This window comes from Typopeltis vanoorti, chromosome 15 (genome assembly GCF_054136105.1).
Source record: "Typopeltis vanoorti isolate ZY-2024b chromosome 15, IOZ_Tvanoo_1.0, whole genome shotgun sequence".
Lineage (NCBI taxonomy): Eukaryota > Metazoa > Arthropoda > Arachnida > Uropygi > Thelyphonidae > Typopeltis > Typopeltis vanoorti.
Genome location: NC_143563.1, coordinates 31,496,173 through 31,515,418, shown reverse-complemented (window position 1 = coordinate 31,515,418; position 19,246 = coordinate 31,496,173). Strand labels below are relative to the sequence as shown.

Genomic DNA, 19,246 nt, shown 5'->3' with positions numbered 1-19,246 from the left:
TAATAAAATACCTTAAATAAAATAAAATATTTCCTAAAATTCTAAAAGCAAAGGGTATACCTTTAAATGATAAATATGATAACATTAAAATAAGAAGAAATATGCTTTTATGTGTTGTAATTAATTTAAACAACACAAGTGTAATATATTAGTATTATGTATTAGTATTATATGATCAAATTTAATACATACATATATATACATACATACATACATACATATATATATATATATATATATATATATATATATATATATATATATATATACACGTGTATGTTACACAACATGGAAGTAAAAATTTGTAAACAAGTTAAGTAGTATATATCAGGAGTAGAGCGGATGCTGTGGCTTTGCAAGAGGACGTGAAAAGACTGGCTGAATGGATAAATGAGTGGGGGTATCAATTCGATGTTGCAAAGTGTAAGGTTTTGAAATTTGGGAAGCAGAGATGGGATGTGGTGTACACAATCGGTGGAAATATCAGAAGAGGTAGAGGAGATGGGAGATTTGGGAGTTATTGTAGACAAGGACGTAACATTTCGGGGACATGTTACTAAAATTGTGAGGGCAACACAACGGATAATAAAGTTCCATTAAATATAAATTAAATTTATATAAAAATCGAAAAGCACTTCCTCTCTTCTCAACCCAAACGCACTATATTAATTAAAGAACATATTGAGAATTATAGACAAAATCAAGATGGAATGCCAGAAGTTTGGACTTCATCTCACACCACTTAAACAAAACTAAGCGATGCATGTTAGCAACCACGGGAAGAACATAGACGAATAACTGGAGCAATTGAAGGATTTTACTTTAGTGGAATCACTGTTTTGACAGCCTAGAAAATGTATAGTAGAGCTGAAGATAACAAATAAATTAAATTAAGGGGATATTAGATCCCACATCGTTTTAAAACCGAATAAGAAACTCAAAGATTGGAATCAGAGAGTTTCATGCCGAATATAGTATAAAAAGCTATAAAAGTATCGGCGAATACTAGCGTGAGCTAAATGCAAGTAGTCCTAGAACGTAGTACAAACATGGGCAACTCGTTGCAAAGGTGTGGAAAGTTCTGATCGCTATTCTCCATAATGGAAAATTAATTAAAGTAATTTAATTAATGTTTATATCGCCGAAATGAAGCCCGTTGGCTCTTTATATTTAAGTAAATAAATTAAAGATCAGAGAAATAATAATAGAAAATCTATCACTCAAGACATCACTCCATTCCCGTTTTTTGTTAGAACAATGAGTTTTTAAACTGTATCCTCTGAGCCCTAGGGTTGAGCGAAAACTTGTAAGGGGGGGGGGGTGCCCAGAGTAGAGAGAGAGAGAGAGATTTATAACTTATACTAGACGAAGATTCCGAAAAAACCTTCAGTGAATGGGGAAATACCAACTTTTATTAAACTGACTTAAAAGGAGATAGTAAAATTACTTTATTATTATTATTATTTGACATCTCCAGGGAGTCCAAGGATTCATTGAGGGAGGGCACTTGCTCTACAACTCTCCACTACTCAATCCACCAACTACATCAATGCCATCTACCGCCACTAGTATTTCCACAGACACAGACATCCATGCCCACGGCGGGATTCGAAACCGCAGCCTTTTGTTGGAGAGCGGATACGCTAACCACTCGGCCAACCAGACCAGAAAAATGAAACTTTATGGTTCCGCCTGGGATTGAACCAGGGACTACTAGCGTGTGAAGCGAGTATGATAACCACTACACCACGAAACCATACATATTTATTTCTAACATTAGTATAATAATAATAATAAACTTTGGAATTCAATTCAGCAAGCATCAAGTTGAACCTTAGAATGTTTTGACAGAAGTGCAGTGTAAAATGAAGTCAGGAATATTTATTTTATTTATTTATTGTGCGAACTACAGAAAATGTAAGAGCATACATCTAAATGATTAAACGCATACATTTAAAGAAATAAGACATTAAAAAAATTGGGATTAAAAGCATACATTAAAAGACAAAAATGTGTTTTTGTCATTCTCCACTTAAACGTTAAACAACATGCAGCATCAGAATACATCAAAAGAGTTCGAAATATTCTGAAAACAAAACTAAATGGATTAAACACAATTACAGCCATGAATTCTTGGACTATACCAGTGATCCGATACACAGCTGGCATAATAGATTGGACAAAAGAAGACCTGGACAAACTGGACCGCAAAACTAGAGAACTAATGACAATGCATTATGCATTACATCCACAAAGTGATGTTGACCGGTTGTACCTACCGAGGAGAATAGATGGACGGGGTCTGCTACAAGTGAGACAGACTGTGGAAGAAGAAGAAATTAGTTAAAGAAGTTACATCGGCAATAGCTCTGAGCCAATGCTTCAAGCAATTACACAAGAGGGCCTTCTAAAAGCAACAGGAAACAAATCCGATTACAAAAAGGAACAACAAAATATCCGATATGTGCGCTGGAAAAATAAACCCTTGCATGGCCAATTTCTTCGAGATACTGAGGAAGAAAATTGACGTGAACAAGACATGGCAATGGCTACAACACGGATACATTAAAAAAGAAACAGAAGGATTTATTCTAGCAGCTCAAGAACAGGCATTACATACTAATACAATCAAAGCAAAAATTTTCAACATCAATGATAACAGCAAATGCAGATCATGTGATCAGAAAGATGAGAGTGGAGAACATCTAATCAGTGCCTGCAGCAAGAGAGATCAAACTGAGTATAAATACTGCCATGATTAAGTGGCCAAAATAGTTCATTGGTATGTATGCAAAAATATGGCTTTTCTACCGCTGATAACTGGGGGCAGCGTAAAATTGAGACTGTATTGGAAAACGAAACAGCAATAATTCTGTGGGACTTTAGAATACAAAGTGATCGGCATTTGGAACACAATAGACCTGACATCACAATTATCGAACATCAACAGGTTTGGATTATCGATATAGAAGTACCCAGTGATAGCAACATTAACAACAAAGACATGGAAAAAATTACTAAATATCGAGATCTGGCAATCGAAGTTGGCCGACTGTGGCTTAAACACACCAAAGTCATTCCAATAGTTATCGGTGTCCTTGGTGCAACTTCAAAGAAGCTATCCAACTATTTACAGCAATTAAGAATCAATGAAGTGACCCCATATGACCTACAAAAAACAGCATTACTTGGACCATTCCATATTTTACGATGCTACCTGACAGACTATTCTTAGATTCTTGGGTAGAATCTGAACGTTCTGTATCATCAGTCAAATTGTTTAAATCTTGTTTTGACTGTGTATCAATTATGTGAATAAATAATACTAGTATGTTATACCACATAGACGCTAAAGTATGTTGTAACAAGTTAAATGTTTGTACCAAAATACGAATTCATAAGTTAATATTGTGAGATCATAACGGTCAGTGATGGAAACCGAATTTCTGAAGAATGTTTCTATTGGTCACAAAAATAAACGCGAACGACTAGCAGAACGGCACACATCTGGGTATAGGTTACGGTGAATTACTGTGAAACGAAAGGAATCATTCTTAAAAAGGTACTTTTAAAAAGAATGGCCAAAATGGGATTTGTGTCGAAAAGAGATATGATATTTAGTGCGATGTCACACACACACACACACACACACACACACACACAAAGATTTTTTTTATCTCGAATTAAGATAAAGTCGTCAATCAGGGCCGACCTTAGGAATTTTGTCGACTCATGCAATAACATATTTTTCCGCCACTTCCCCATAAAAACTGTTTTAATAACGTCTTAAAGCCACGATGTTAAGCTAGGCTTCAACATGTCTGATCATAAATTCTAAATAGTAGCATTAGCTAATGAAAATTCATATGTTAATGAAAAATGATCATAAACTATATTTTTAAAAGAAAGAGAAAGACAATTAACTCTTTAAAGGGTGGAAATTTGTTCTGAAAATGTGTTAGCTGTTTCATCTACATGGGTAATTAAAATCAATTACTACTAATATCGACATTACTGGGATCGCAATTAGTACTTGCCATGAGCTCAGAATTTTTGATTTCGAATTGTTTCTGAATATCGCGTTCTTTTTCCGATTTTCGTTTGCGATATTCTACGTCTGATAGTATTTTTTTCTTTTATCACAACACACTGGAATGCTACAATTATTTTAAAAACCAAATCCTAATAACTGTATCAAAAAAGGATTATTAACAATCACTGCACAACTGTATTTATGTATTTTGATTTTATTTCTTTAACTGGTTTACTCTTAACCAATTATCTCATTATGATCGTTTGGTCTCATTGGTTAAATGAGATTTACCCTCAGGTCAAGGTCAACTCACGGCCAACAATGGAATCGGAAATAAATGCAAAATAGGTGTTCTACTATAGTCACGTCGTCTGATATTAACACTGGCAGTGCGATATTAAACGTAACATAACACTAAATTATTTTAAATGATTATGATTTTTTTTTAAATATATACAGTGCAATAAAGTTTTATTATATAAAAATTTAACTAACGACTTCCTGAAGTCAGGTTTCGACAGAGAAGGAATAAATGACTGTATATTTTGATTTATTTTCAAAATCGGCCTAAGGACGATTTTGTCGCCCACAAAAACTTGTCGCCCCGTGCAAATGCGTGTTGCACCTTCGGTAGAGCTGGCCCAATCGTCAATACTTCTGCAACAGCTAGTTCAGAAAATGTAAATTACATTAAGTAATCTGCATTACATAATAAATAAAATTATTTTATATATAATAAATGTCGAAATAATTTTAATTGAATATTACTCTATAAGAGCTTAAATGTCTCAATTACGCGCTCGTAATTATTATATCTGTAAATGAAAAACAAGAGCATACCAAAAATATATCTGTGAGTGCCAAAACTTTAAACTCTCAACACTACATCAAGATAGGTAACAAATATTAAAAATCTGTGTCGTATAGGAGTGGAGGAGAAGGAGGTCATCGATTACCCTAATTGCTGTGTTTTGAGCAGAGTCGGAAATCTTTAAGGAGGTTTTAGGGCCATCCAAGAAGTAAGAAAACAAGAGTAGTGTGTCGGGAGAATTTCGGATGTGTACGAGGTTGGTAGCAAGTTGTTCTGGAGAAAAAAAAAAAAAGTTCGTAAAGTGACAGAAAAAACCTAAAGCCACGTGACCTTTTAGATCGAATGGATGCTCGCATTTCTCGAAAATTTTAGAATATTTAAATCAATAATTCGAATAACGCGAATAGTTCGAACCGTGCGGTTGGAAACCAATTGTGCCGTCATCTTGACGGCCTTGACGGAGGTCAGCAAAGAGACAGATTTTGTTTAAAACTTCCTTCAGATTTTTTTAGTTATTGAAAAAATAATTATAAGAACAGAACTTACCTGCGACAATACGGTGACAATAATATATAAGTAAAAAAAAAAAAGTAATTGAAATTTAGAAAAGTGTCTCAAAGACCTTTTTCGTTTCTCTGGAAATTCAAAGAACCGTTCTTTAATTGCAAACAATTAAAATTATATAAAAAGCAGTTTATGACGATTTTTTTTTTTTTTTTGAGTAAAGGAAGCTAACTGAAATCTAAACATAATTGGAATAAAGCTACAAAAAAGGTTCGCCAAAATCGTATATCGTTCCGACAACAATTTTAGAGCGTTCACACTCTTAAAAGGTCAGCAACTTTTTTAAAGAATTCTTCTGTTTTTCGCCATTTCTTTATAGAAGCGAAACACGTCTTCTCTCTTTTGTACCGTAATAGATATATGGCCCCTAAGTAATTAATATATGACAATCACTTCAACTGGAGTTTTAATTATTATTATTATTGTCATTATTATTTTAGTTATTAATATAGTTCTTATGTTTATTATTATTTTATTAATTATTAATATATTTCTTCTATTTGTTATTATTATTTATTTATTTTATTTTTTTTTTTCCAAAGTTCAATGTTATATTTTATACTTTAAGTTTCGTTTCCAACAAATCAGAGTTGTTGTTATTAGCAATAAATTCATAGAGGGAGGTAAAATTATTTCACTGCCAGATTTTTGAATAAGGGAGCGATTATCAAAAATGATGTGTATATTTTTTAGATTCTTGGTCTGTTCGTAAAGCATTATTCCCCCTACAAAGTGAAGTGAAGTATTGGACACACTTCGTAATTGGGAAAAACTAATCTATAAACACGGGTAGGAGACATAATACTCAAAAAAATTATCACTGAAACCCATCCAGCGAATGCTCAAAATAACCTAGAGAACGAATAAGTGCCGATACGGCAATTAAAATTTGGAACAGTAGAGTGGATATTAAAATTAATTAAATAACTACTGAAATTCAATAATTGCTACTAACTTGGAAACAAATAGGTAAGAAAAGAACAAATAGCTAAATTAAGTAAAGAAAAAAAAATAAAAACAATTAATTAATTAATTACATAAAACTAAAAATAAGTAATAACTAAACGAAAAAATATTTCTTTTTTTCATTTATAGTAAATATATTCGAAAACTTTACAATTATCAGTATGCTAGAGACAAACAACGAGCTCATAGAACCGTTGTAATTAAAACTAAACTCACAAATTTTCGAAAAATAATTCTAGATACTATACACAATCTTACTAAAGATCTCAATTCAACGTACATTCTACACTGACAGCTCTCTGACCTCCCTTCTTCCATGTAGACTGTTCCCAACTCTGAAACCACGGTTGACTAGTTACTTTTATAACACTCCCACCAACTTCGAGCGCAAACCGTGATTTTTTTTTACGATATACTGTATGCGTTTCGAACCAGCGACCTGTGAACATCCCCTTCGGACTGCTTGCGACTGCAGGCAATCCGATGGGAATGTTCACAGGGCATTCTGAGACGGCAAAGTGAAATGGCACAGCTGGGTAGGTAATAAGCTCACTCACGTAGTTCAGTAAGCCTTGTTACCTTGGAAGGAATGGTGTTCGTTCCTAATATGCATTTGGTCGTAATACTTGTACTCTAGGGATGGAGTAGATACGGTAGTATTCATAAAAATTCGACAATGGCTTCTTGGATATGAATAAAAAAAAAAAAATGTGGAACTTTACAGCAATCTTTACACAAAAATGATTTTACAGTCATTTTTGCAAAATAACATACAGCAGCGTTAATTGATTAAATAATTTTGCCTCCAAACAAAATACAATGCAATGGTCCACTAATAATGTCGGAGATATGCAGAAGAGTCTGATTTTGAATATCTGTTACGTGTCTGTATCGCAAACATGATTTTCCAGATGAGGAAAATAAATTCAAGATGATTTTATCAAGTTTGGAACTGATTATTTACTCAAGTCAGATGTCTAGTCGTATCCTAGACAGAATATTTTATACAAAATTATTCCAATAGCAAAAACATGCACTTTTTCTATTTCTATAAAAATCTTTTGATGAATAGTTTAAAGTGGAACAGATTCAAGATGGCTACAGGTCTGTGTAATGCTTCATATGAGGAGAATTTGAAGATCTATGGGTTACAGAGACTGGTTGATCGGGCGGATGGAGGAGTGTGATAGAGACATAAGTTACTTGGGGGTTATAGGATTGATGAGGAGAAATATTTTAGTACATGAACAATGTGAGGAAAACTAGAGGGAAGTGGTTAAATTCTAAACGAATAAGCTTCGGGCCCTTAAAGTAAGGATTATAAATGTGAGGCTATTTAGATAATTATCATTACAAACTCGTTTCGTATTATCATTGTCATCCGAGCTATTTTTCAGTTTAAAGAAGGTACCAATGTACTTATCCATAGATGAAATAGTAGGCCTACATAAACACAAAATATTACACGATTTTCTGTGTGCTCACAATCACGAGTCCTGATAAACAAATGCTAATCTGCTGTTCTATTGTTGGTTACTCACTTTTGCTAACCAGAAAAGACAAAATATCACTATGAATCTGTCAAAATTCCGCTATACTACGCTGCAATAATGTTTGCTTGTCAATCGTTGCAAGATAACTCATTACAGGAAGCTCCAAACCTCCCCGTCCCTTTCATCACGCGTTCGAAATCAAGCAACTGTTGATATTGACTTTATAAACACATTCAAAACTGGAAACATTTGTTGAATAATAACACAATAATATAGGCATAATTACCGCAAAGGGAGAAAAATCACAAACAGAAAAATGTTCCGGTTCAGGGGCCCGGTGCATAAAAATGTTCGGGGACGAACCCCAGACGGCCCCAGCTGAATTTAATCACTGCATCCGTGGTTAAATTCAGCCAGGGTTAATCAGCCTTTAACCATTGAGGCCGGCTGATTACTCGTAATGTTAATTATTTTTATTATATTTATATCTGAAATAATTATGCAACTTATATTTAACTTGAAATGTTTGACTTAAATATTAAAATTAATTTTTTTTATAAAATCATAAAAGAAAAATGTAGAATTTGAATATTTCGTATTATAATTAAATTTCAAACTTGACTAACTTTAAAAAGTGATTAGGAGGATCTCGATGCGGATAGACGTGTTTTACTGTGCTTGAAAACCGCACTCATTTAGGCTGTACTACACAATTTACGGAGGTATTCCGTGAATCTTGCATCGCACTGGCTCTAACCCTGCCCGAATTCCTACTATCTCCCCTATACACGAAATGTGTATGAGGTCAATGGCCGCGTAGGCCCCACACGCAATTGATGACCAGTGGTGGATGTATGGTTTTAGGGAGGTAGGAAATCCGAGCTGAGCCAAGCAGTTTCACGGTCTCTTCCCACAACACTACAACACAACCGCCCTTCTCGATCTTTGATAGTTGACTGTTCCAGTCAACAGGATTGTGCTGGCAGGTCCTTAGGCCTGCGGGAATACAATTGTAGGCTCATCGTCCTACTTTATTACCAAGTCTTTCACAGCCCTCAAATAACTCCAGGAAAGCCCCATTGGCATGGGGGCATCAAGGAACAGATCCGGACTCTAAACAAGGAGGAGTCACTAGAAGTGCTAAAATTCATCATGACAAAGTTTAAACCTGTACGTCGAAACAACGATCCAGAAGGAGGGAGGATGAGGAATCTCAAGTGGAATTCATTACATTCAGCAACCTAAAAGCCCCCCCATAACAATTCACAAGGGGGAGCATTCAAACAAACGGCAAAGAACAACAGAAGATCTTATGGAGGAGGACTCACTCGTACAGGACGCTCCGAAAAATTTGGAGAAGGTCCCTGCAGTCATATTACGGAATAAGGAGAAATGGACTTCTGTCACATCAGCCCTCAGGGAACAAAACATCACATACTCCTGGGCAAAAAACTGAGATGAGGGAGTCAAAATGCAGCCAGCTACTGTCACTAACTACAGGCAGATGACAAGGCTAATGGACAACAAAAATCTTCCCTACCATACCCTTGCTTTACTAAGCGAAAATACCCTAAAGGTGCTGATAGGCGGTGTTACAGAAGGAATCATCCCCGAAGAAATCTCCGCTGATCTAAGCAACCAGAGGCTGACCCCAATCAAAGTGAGTAGGATGCTCAGGTCTGACAAAAGGCCAATGCCTTTAGTACTTGTAGAGAATGATAACACTTAGAAGATATATGAACTGACTACTATTTGTGGCCTCAGAATTACTACGGAACTCTAAGAGAGAGAGAGCGTCAGCAGGACAGTGTCACAGATGTCAGCGGTTTGGGCATGTCCAAAAACTATGCCGGGCCAACTTCAGGTGCTTAAAATGCGGCGAAGGCCACTAGATCATTACATGCACCAAGCCAAGATCTACGCCGGCTAAGGGCGCAAACTGCGGAGGTCCCCATCCCGCCAACTATAAAGGGTGCGTAGCACACCCAAAGAACCGCGGGTCAGCAAAAACCCCCATCCACTGTCCAGCAGTGACACTCAGGGCAATCGTGCGGATCGCTATCTAGTCCAAACAACCTCCACTTTGACAACTCAGGAAGGAAAACAACCTGAAACCAAGACCAAAATATACGCCGAGGCTGCACGAGCCAAGAATACTTCCTCCAACGAACTCACAAGCTCCAACCTAACATCAGTACTAACTGCCTCACTAGCTACCGTGCTTCAGCAAAACAAACCCTCATCATCCTCCACGAAGAAATTCCTGCAAGGTACCCATTCAATTCTGACAGCCCTCAATCATGAATAAAAGGAAATATAAGCCTAACTCCCGTATCATAACTGCGTGGAATGCCAATGGACTGAGCAATTAAATCCTGAAACTGCAAGAATTCACTCACAGATACAATCCTGATTCTCGTAGACAGGCTTATACGTTGGTTATGCATTATTAAAACACCTAAGGAATTGAACAACGTAGTTAAGGATATAAATTAAATTAAACTTTAATAAATATTTTCCGATATTTCGGCAACGTCACGTTTCCAACCTTCTAAAGGAACTTACAAAAAAAAAGTTACGTGCACGTAGGCACTACAACATAGAAACTGGGAATGAAGAGATGAAGCTATTGTTCTCCTAACAGTCCTGATGGTGCCCTCTAACGGGCTAAGTAGGTGTTCTTGGCCGTTGGGCTGAAGGTCTGCTGATGTAGGCCTCCAAAATTTGGAGCAGTCGCATACAACCAAATTTGTTGAGGTTTGGAGAATTTCTTAGGGCTGAGGCTGATTCCATAAAGAGTCTTTCAAATTTGTATTTGCTACAGTGTATCACTGTAGCTTTCTTCCACCGTATTCTGTGGCATGTATCCAGAGCATGGTCCGCAAGCCCAGAATGATTGTATTTGTGAAAACGGATGTAGTCCTTGTGTTCCCAAATTCTGATATTCGCTGTCCTGCCTGTTTCGCCAAAGTAAGACAGTTTACAACTGCAAGGGACCTGGTATACACCAGGTAGGTCTAGGGGAAGTGGTTGGTCTTTAGTGGAGCGGATAAGAGATGCCAATTTTCTGTAAGGTTTGTAACAGGAGGTCAGGTCATGTTTTTTTAAGATTTTGGTAATCTTTTCCGAGGGGCCTTGGATGTAGGGAATGGTGATGGATTTAGAGTAATCCTTGTTGTGGGGGGGGAGGGAATCTGTGGTTTGTAGGTTCTAATATTTTTTGGATTTTTTTTGGGGGGGGGGGTAGCCATTGGCTGAGAAAGTGTTGAGGATGTGATTTAGTTCAGTGTTTAGGGCCAAGTCGTTTGAACAGATTAGGTTAGCCCTGTTGTATAGTGTTTTCGCTACTCCATATTGTTGTGAGGGGGAGGGATTGTTGGTGAATGTATCTGCCTGTTTGAAATGAAGAATAATAAAGAATTAGTTATCACCAAAGCGGATAAGGGAAATGCAACTGTAGTACTTAACCAAAAGGACTACACAGGTAAGCTGAATGCTCTTCTATTAGATCGGGCCACTTACCTCCCTATCAATTACAATCCCACCAACTCTCAAATTAGAAAACTTCACAGGCTCCTTAAGAGAGTCACTTCTCGGCCTGTAGAAGTTACCAACAGATTAAAACCGTTTAACTCTATACCCCCCCCCGTATTTACGGACTCCCCAAAATACACAAAGAAAATGTGCCATTACGTCCCATAGTGGATGGCATTGATTCCCCCACATACAAATCAGCTAAACATTTGGCCAAAGAGTTCACACACTATACTGGCAACACACCATCACACATAAAAAACTCAGCCCATTTCAAAGCCAGCATAGAAAACCTCACACTCCAACATACTGACATAATGGTCAGCTTTGATGTCTCCTCTTTATTTACAAATGTCCCACTCAAAGAAACTTTAGAGCTAATCCAAGCTAAATTTTCTCCCGATATCTCAGCCTTATTTCAGTTCACAATGAACTCAGGCTATTTCGTTTGGCAGGAAAAATTCTACAAACAAATAGAGGGGACAGCCATGGGTTCACCACTCTCCCCACCCTTGGCCAATTTCTTTATGGAGACCTTTGAAGAAAAAGCCTTAGCCTCTGCCCCACAAAAACCAACCATATGGCTTCGCTACGTTGATGATGTGTTCGCTATTTGGCCACATGGCTCTGAAACACTTCTCTCCTTCTTAACACACTTAAACAACCAACACCCCAGAATCAAATTCACTCTGGAAAAAGAGGAAAACAACAGCTTCCCTTTCCTAGACACACTAGTCACCCGCCAGCCTAATGGAACCTTGGTTTTCTCAGTTTACAGAAAACCCACCCATACAGGCAGATACATTCACCAACAATCCCTCCCCCTCACAACAATATGGAGTAGTGAAAACACTATACAACAGTGCTAAACTAATCTGTTCTAATAACACGGCCCTAAACACTGAACTAAATCACATCCTCAACACTTTCTCAGCCAATGGCTACCTCCCCAAAAAAATCCAAAAAATATTAGAACCTACAAACCACAGATCCCCTCCCTCCCTCCCCCACAACAAGGATTACTCTAAATCCATCACCATTCCCTACATCCGAGGCACCTCGGAAAAGATTACCAAAATCTTAAAAAAACATGACCTGACCTACTGTTACAAACCTTACAGAAAATTGGCATCCCTTATCCGCTCCACTAAAGACCAACCACTTCCTCTAGACCTACCTGGTGTATACCAGGTCCCTTGCAGTTGTAAACTGTCTTACTTTGGCCTAACAGGCAGGACAGCGAATATCAGAATTTCGGAACACAAGGACTACATCCGTTTTCACAAATACAATCATTCTGGGCTTGTGGACCATGCTCTGGATACACGCCACAGAATACGGTGGAAGAAAGCTACAGTGATACACCATAGCAAATACAAATTTGAAAGACTCTTTATGGAATCAGCCTCAGCCCTAAGAAATTCTCCAAACCTCAACAAATTTGGTTGTATGCGACTGCCCCAAATTTGGGAGGCCTACATCAGCAGACCTTCAACGACCAAGAACACCTACTTAGCCCGCTAGAGGGCACCATCAGGACTGTTAGGAGAACAATAGCTTCATCTCTTCATTCCCAGTTTCTATGTTGTAGTGCCTACGTGCACGTAACTTTTTTTTTTGTAAGTTCCTTTAGAAGATGGCAACGTGACGTTGCCGAAATATCGGAAAATATTTATTAAAGTTTAATTTAATTTATATCCTTAACTACGTTGTTCAATTCCTTAAGTGTTTTAATAGATTCAATCCTGATATAATCTTAGTAAATGAAACACATCTCAGGCCAGCTAATAATCCTAAATTATGGAACTACATATTGCACAAAACAGACAGACTCACCAGGAGTGGAGGAGGTACAGCCGTATACATAAAAAATTATCTAAGCCAAAAATTATCTAAGTTTGCAGATTGGTCAGGATAATTTTTAATTATCCTGACCAATCCATAAACCAAGAACTTAGAGATAACAGGTATTGAAGCTCATACAAACAACGCTGGCAGTATCGAAATCTGTGCTGTATACAATCCACCCAGCATTCCATTACTGGTATGTGACTTTGATTCCATTCTCGGCTCCACAGACTCCATCATCATCATGGCTGGAGACTTTAATGCCAAGCATACAGCTTGGTTCAGCTCCACAATCAATGACAAAGGTCGTATTCTAAACCATTACTCAACGCGAAACTCTATTGTTATAGCTGGACCCACAGAGCCCACCCATCACAGCCCAGCTGGAAGCTCAGATGTACTCGACATCGCTATTCTCAGAAACATCGGATACCAATATCGGCTGAAAACGTTAAACGAGTTATCTTCTGATCACAACCCCATTTTGCTTAAGCTCGATACATAAGAGCAATTCTCTCCTCCGCACTCCTTTATATCTTGTTACAAGCTCTCCAGAACTCTCCCAGATCACATCGGCCCAGTATCTATTATTCACAATAAAGAAGAAATAGACAGCCGTAAACAACCTTACCAGCCAAATCAAAAAAGCAATAGCATCAGTTATACAAACCACACACTTTCACCCTAGCGGTCGGATCCCTGAGGAAATGGACCTAATCAGATTAAAAAACAAAGCCAGAAAGAGCCCCACAAGATAAAACAACACTGAATAACCTAAATAGACAAGTCCGTGAAGCTCTGCAAAAACATCGAAACCAACATTGGGAAACCAAACTGACTAATCTAAACCCAGAGGACAACTCCATCTGGAAATTCTTGAGAATCCGTAGCACTAAAAGCCAACCTGTACGCCCAATACAGACCAAGAAAGGAATTGCTCACACAGATAAAGAAAAAGCCGAAGCTCTAATTAACAGCTCGAAAACTCAATGTAACCACTCTTATGAAACCTGAATATCAATCTTATCTAAAGATTCACCGCCGAGTCAAGGAGGTCTTAAGACAACAAAAGGATAACTCAGAACCTATCACACCCACTTCTGAAACTACTCCAGAGAAAAGCCATTGTGCATCTAGTCAACATAACCAATGCCATCCTCAGATTCAAGCATTTTCCCATAACTTGGAAGACAGCGGATATCACGCCAATCAAAAAGATTGGAAAGAACTCTCAACTCCCTGAAAGCTACAGACCTATCAGTCTTCTATCCAGCTTGGAAATGTTGCGGAAAAAGTCGTTCTTACAGGACTTCAATCAGCAACGGATAAAACAGGTATTATTCCAAATGAGCAGTTCGGATTCAGAAAAAACCATAGCACTGTACAACAAATACACCGACTGGTTGAATATATCACGAAAGGTTTCAACTGAAATCTCCGCACAGCTGCGGTCTTTAAAGATGCTGCGAAGGCTTTTGATAAGGTGTGGGCCACATCAGGGTCTTCTCATCAAATTCAATATACCAATTAGTCTAACAAAAATAATTGACACATACCTCAAAGACAGATACATGCAGGTCAAAATAAACGAAACTGTATCAACCAGACGCAAAACCTTAGTAAGTGTGCGGCAGGGCTCACTTCTGTTCCCCCCCCTGCTATTTTGTATCTACAAGCTGATATCCCTCAAAACCCAAGTTCAACAATCACTGCATTATATGCAGATGCTACTGCTTTATTAGAAAGCTCTCTGAACCCCAAACTGGCTATCAGAAGAATACAAAGCAGTATTCATACACTGGAAAAGTGACTGATGGACTGGAGGATCCAAGCAAATCCCCAGAAGAGTTCAGCCATGCTATTCTCCAAAAACAAGGTCCACACCAAGGAGGACATACACCTGCTAGGAGTCAAGATTCCATGGCAGACTGCGGTCAAATATCTCGGCGTGGTGCTTGACAAAAAACTCCAATTCACCAGTCATATAAAACACACAAGCTCGAAGACATCCAAAGTAATCGCGCAACTCTACCCCATGATCAACAGAAGAAGCAAACTGGATACCCGGAACAAACTATTCATATACAGGATGGTAATACGCCCAGTCATCACTTACGCATCTCCTGCATGGAGCCATACCTCGGATACAAGCATTCAAAAACTGCAGAGGATACAGAATAAATGCCTGAGAATGATTCTGGACGTCCCATGGTTCATTAGAAACTCCCAGATTTACAGAGAAGTCAACATTCCCAACATCACATCTCTGCTTCATGATCTAGCAGAAAAGTTCTCCATCAAGGCAAGTAATCATCCAAACCCGCTGATCAAGCAAGCTTCAGACTGCGGTGAAGCAGAATTCTACAAATACAAAAGCCCCAAATTAATTCTACGCTCAGCTGAACACAGCTAATCTCACTGCCCTTCCAGGGCGAGCTTAAAGCTCAATAATTCTCCACTCAAAGAACTTCCCTCTCAGACAAAGAGGATGAAAAGCATAAATGCTTCACCCATCAAACCAGTAACGTTCTGCGTTTTGCTAAATTCCTGACTCAGCACGACGAAGTTCATTGGTGAGAATTGTGAAATATTTAACTAAATAAGTAATTGGAAGATTAATAAATCTATATTACTGCTACTACTGTGTGTGAGTGAGCTGAGTTTTTTTTTTTTTTTTTGGGGGGGGGGAGTATTTTCTTTCTTTCTTTTTTTCTACATTATATGGAAACCCTACTCTAGAGACCATAAAACATGAAGGAGTTTCAAACCACTTCAGGCTTCGAAGTGTAGGATATGTTTTCATACTTGTGATGCAATTCATCTCCCACTGAAAGCCAATCACAATCGTCCATGCCCACGGCGGGCTTCAAATCCTCATCCTGTTGGTTGGAAAGTGGATACGTTAACCCCCTCGGCGAGCCATGCCGGCTTAGATTTGAATGCGTCATAAGTTTAGTCCTTGGAGTAAAATAATTGTCCTGATTCATAATAATGGATAGAATCCGAAAAGATGATGAATCTGGTACGATTCTTCATGCTTTCTCTCTTCCAAACAGATCAAATAAATGAAGATTGCTATTTCCACTGTTATTGGGTTTACAGATAATTCTGGTAATTTAAAATAACTCGGAGGTATCTCAGACATATCTGATAGTAACAATACCTATCGTTATCAATTAAACTGTACTAATTTCCTTTCCTTTTTTTTTTTTGCAAGCCTCCCCACCCCATCCCAACTCTAAAAATCCCCATCCATTCATAAACAAAACATTAATTCTGAGAAGGAGGGGGGGGGGAGAGACGAACGCTTCTGTGTCAAACAGAACACACTTTGTGTTCTGTTGAATATCCCTGTTTATGAAAAGTGACGGATGGTTAATATTCTGCTTAGAACCAGTCATAGCGGGTTGAATTTTGGCTCTAACTGAGTCTTTTAATTAATAGTAGGCAGTGACTCGATACAAGACTTAGCTTCAAGTTATTTACCCTGAAGTGGTGTAGCTAAAGCTTTTGTTGCCTGGGGCGGTCCCTGAGTTTGTCGTCCCCTCTCAATACACACCAAAAATACTACAAAAAGTCAAAACGACGTAGAGAGAAATAAATTAAAACACTCATATTTATGAATTTAGGAACACAAAACACATTGAAAAGATTATTTTACTGATTAATAATAAAATAAAATAAAACAATATAATATAATATAATATAATATAATATAATAAAAAAATTAAACCACTGCTTATTTTTGAAGTAAAACTTTAATTCCACCATTCTAAAATGTTATTTTTCTTGCTTTTCTGTTAGCAAAATCGTCGATGACATTGGCGAAGTCCATTTCATAGTGATATAAGTACTTCTTAATCAGTTTTATTTAGAAAACAACCTCTCACAACTAACAACACTTACAGCAATGGCAAGGAAATTTCGCAGTAGTATTATAATATTTGGAACTGAGTTTTCGAGATTGTATTTTAGAATTAACTGCAAAAGTTCAAAAAGGTTCAAAGTGCCACCCGGGGAGGACCGTCCCCCCCTCCTAGCTACGCCTCTGTACCCTGATGACTCTTGACTGATATCCACACTGTAAACAGCCTTGAGGACAAGGATACTACTTGCAACACTCGTCATGCTTAGTCGTATCATATAACTAACAGAAAACACAAACACTGCGTCTGTATATTTTCTCTTTATTAGTTTATGTTTTTTTTTTTTCAATCACCCTCTACATGCAAAAGGTTGCATAATAATGATTTATGAATCCAACACAATTTCTTAAAAAACTCTCCTAGTTTACTTTGGATCTCTCCATGATTTTAACCAGCAACATCAAAATATTACACTGAAAGTAGCTACTGATTTTCTTAATTCTCGCAAACTATTTTTTAGTGTAAAGTCTTACTGTTAATAAGAATCTTTCCATTTCTCACGTTTCTGAAAAAAAAAAAAAAAAAAAAAATATATATATATATATATATATATATCAGCACTGCATATATATATATATAATAAATAAAAGCTTACTCTATACACACCAAAAGGAAATAGTATCAGCGATGAGTTAATCTCCCCCTCCTAAGCCTTTTAACTACTACACATAACATCGAGTTGCGTAGTAACAGGTAGATATATTTTGAATCATTCTTACTAACAATATATAGTTATCTCGTAAGCAATATGGCGTGCGCGGTTGTTTCCGTTATCTTAAATGAGATAACAAGATAACCGGTCTTGAAAACATGAGATATTCTGGAAAATTCTAGAGAATATCCCATTATATTTTCAATAGAACTCAGATCTGTTATCATGCTACTAGTCAAAACCACTGTAACTCGATAGATTTTTTTTTGTATTATTATCATCTTGTAATATTCCTTAGTTTGCATGTGACAGTTTTGCTCAGATAGAAAAGTCTGGATATACCGAGAAGTCGATAAAATTTGGTTTAGATTGTATGACATATTTTATAAAAGCATTTTACAACGCACCTTTTTTTTTTAATGGCCCATCCCTATAGCTTACTGTTAGTACAGTTGAAAACGCTCTTACAGATATCAACCAAAATGTAAATCAAAATGTATTATTAATACCGATTTTCGATTTGTTATAAACTTACTAATACCGCTACTGCCTCTATACATGCAAAATAGTTCAGAAGCAATTTATTTGATCATCTTAATATATTAATTTAAATGCCAATAATAAACCAGATATTATAAAACAAAAATATTGACTTACGTGATAAAGTTAATCAGAAGTTTCTAAAGTTAGTAAATGAAATCAAATTATATTTAATTGCTTTTCCGATACTGTAATTGTAATTGCAATATTGATGCGCAAAAAAAAAAAAAAAAAAAAGCAAGAAGGCGTGACTTGCGTCACCTAGCGTGTAAACATATTTTCGCAAACAATCATTGTGTTATTATCGTCTGACCCTCGAATACAAATAACCGGAATTTGCTGTACTACCTGATACCAGAGGGCGATAATAATAATAGTGATGTTTAAGTGTACTTTGTTATATATTTAAACAAATGTCAACTGTTTTATAAATAACTGATAAATAAACAGTTCCTATATTCGATTTCATTATAACGTATAATTAAAATGTTTACAGCATAGATCAGAATGAAAATATATTTTAGGCGCGCTCACAAAGCGCTTGAGAGGTTTTTAATTTTTTAATTTTTTTGAAAGGTACGACAATATAATGCATAAATATTAAATTACATTTTAGTATTAATTACATTAATTCAATTATATTAAACATAATAATATACTATGTAAATTAATCCCGTGTGTAACAATAAAGTTATTTGGCTTTTGTTTTTTGTAATTTTATTCAGAAAATCTTCTCTTCCTGTTACTAGATCAGTATACCAAAATGAAAATTTATCGCTATCATTGTGGTGGCGAATGTTGGTATAGTGTTAAAGTTTTATTCCTAGTTAATGGCATTTCTATCGGAATTTTCTGGAAAAACCAATGTAGGAAATAGGA

The 19,246-nt window shown here is 36.8% G+C and overlaps 1 protein-coding gene and 1 non-coding gene across 4 annotated transcripts in view; both read right to left on the bottom strand.

The window, feature by feature from the left end:
• The window catches only part of LOC150098567 (trafficking protein particle complex subunit 12), a 164,878-nt gene extending 146,278 nt beyond the window's left edge, over positions 1-18,600 (bottom strand). The window contains exon 1 of one of the 3 annotated variants that reach the window (XM_090405061.1): positions 18,485-18,600. The gene's annotated coding sequence lies outside the window, so the exon portion shown is untranslated. Of the gene's footprint in view, positions 1-17,781; positions 17,801-18,484 lie in introns of those variants that run through there. The other 2 variants (XM_090405062.1, XM_090405063.1) reach the window with 2 other exon arrangements.
• Positions 1,684-1,756, bottom strand: TRNAV-CAC (transfer RNA valine (anticodon CAC)). Its single transcript has one exon. It is a non-coding gene; the product is annotated as a tRNA-Val (tRNA).
• Positions 18,601-19,246: the final 646 nt, after the last annotated feature.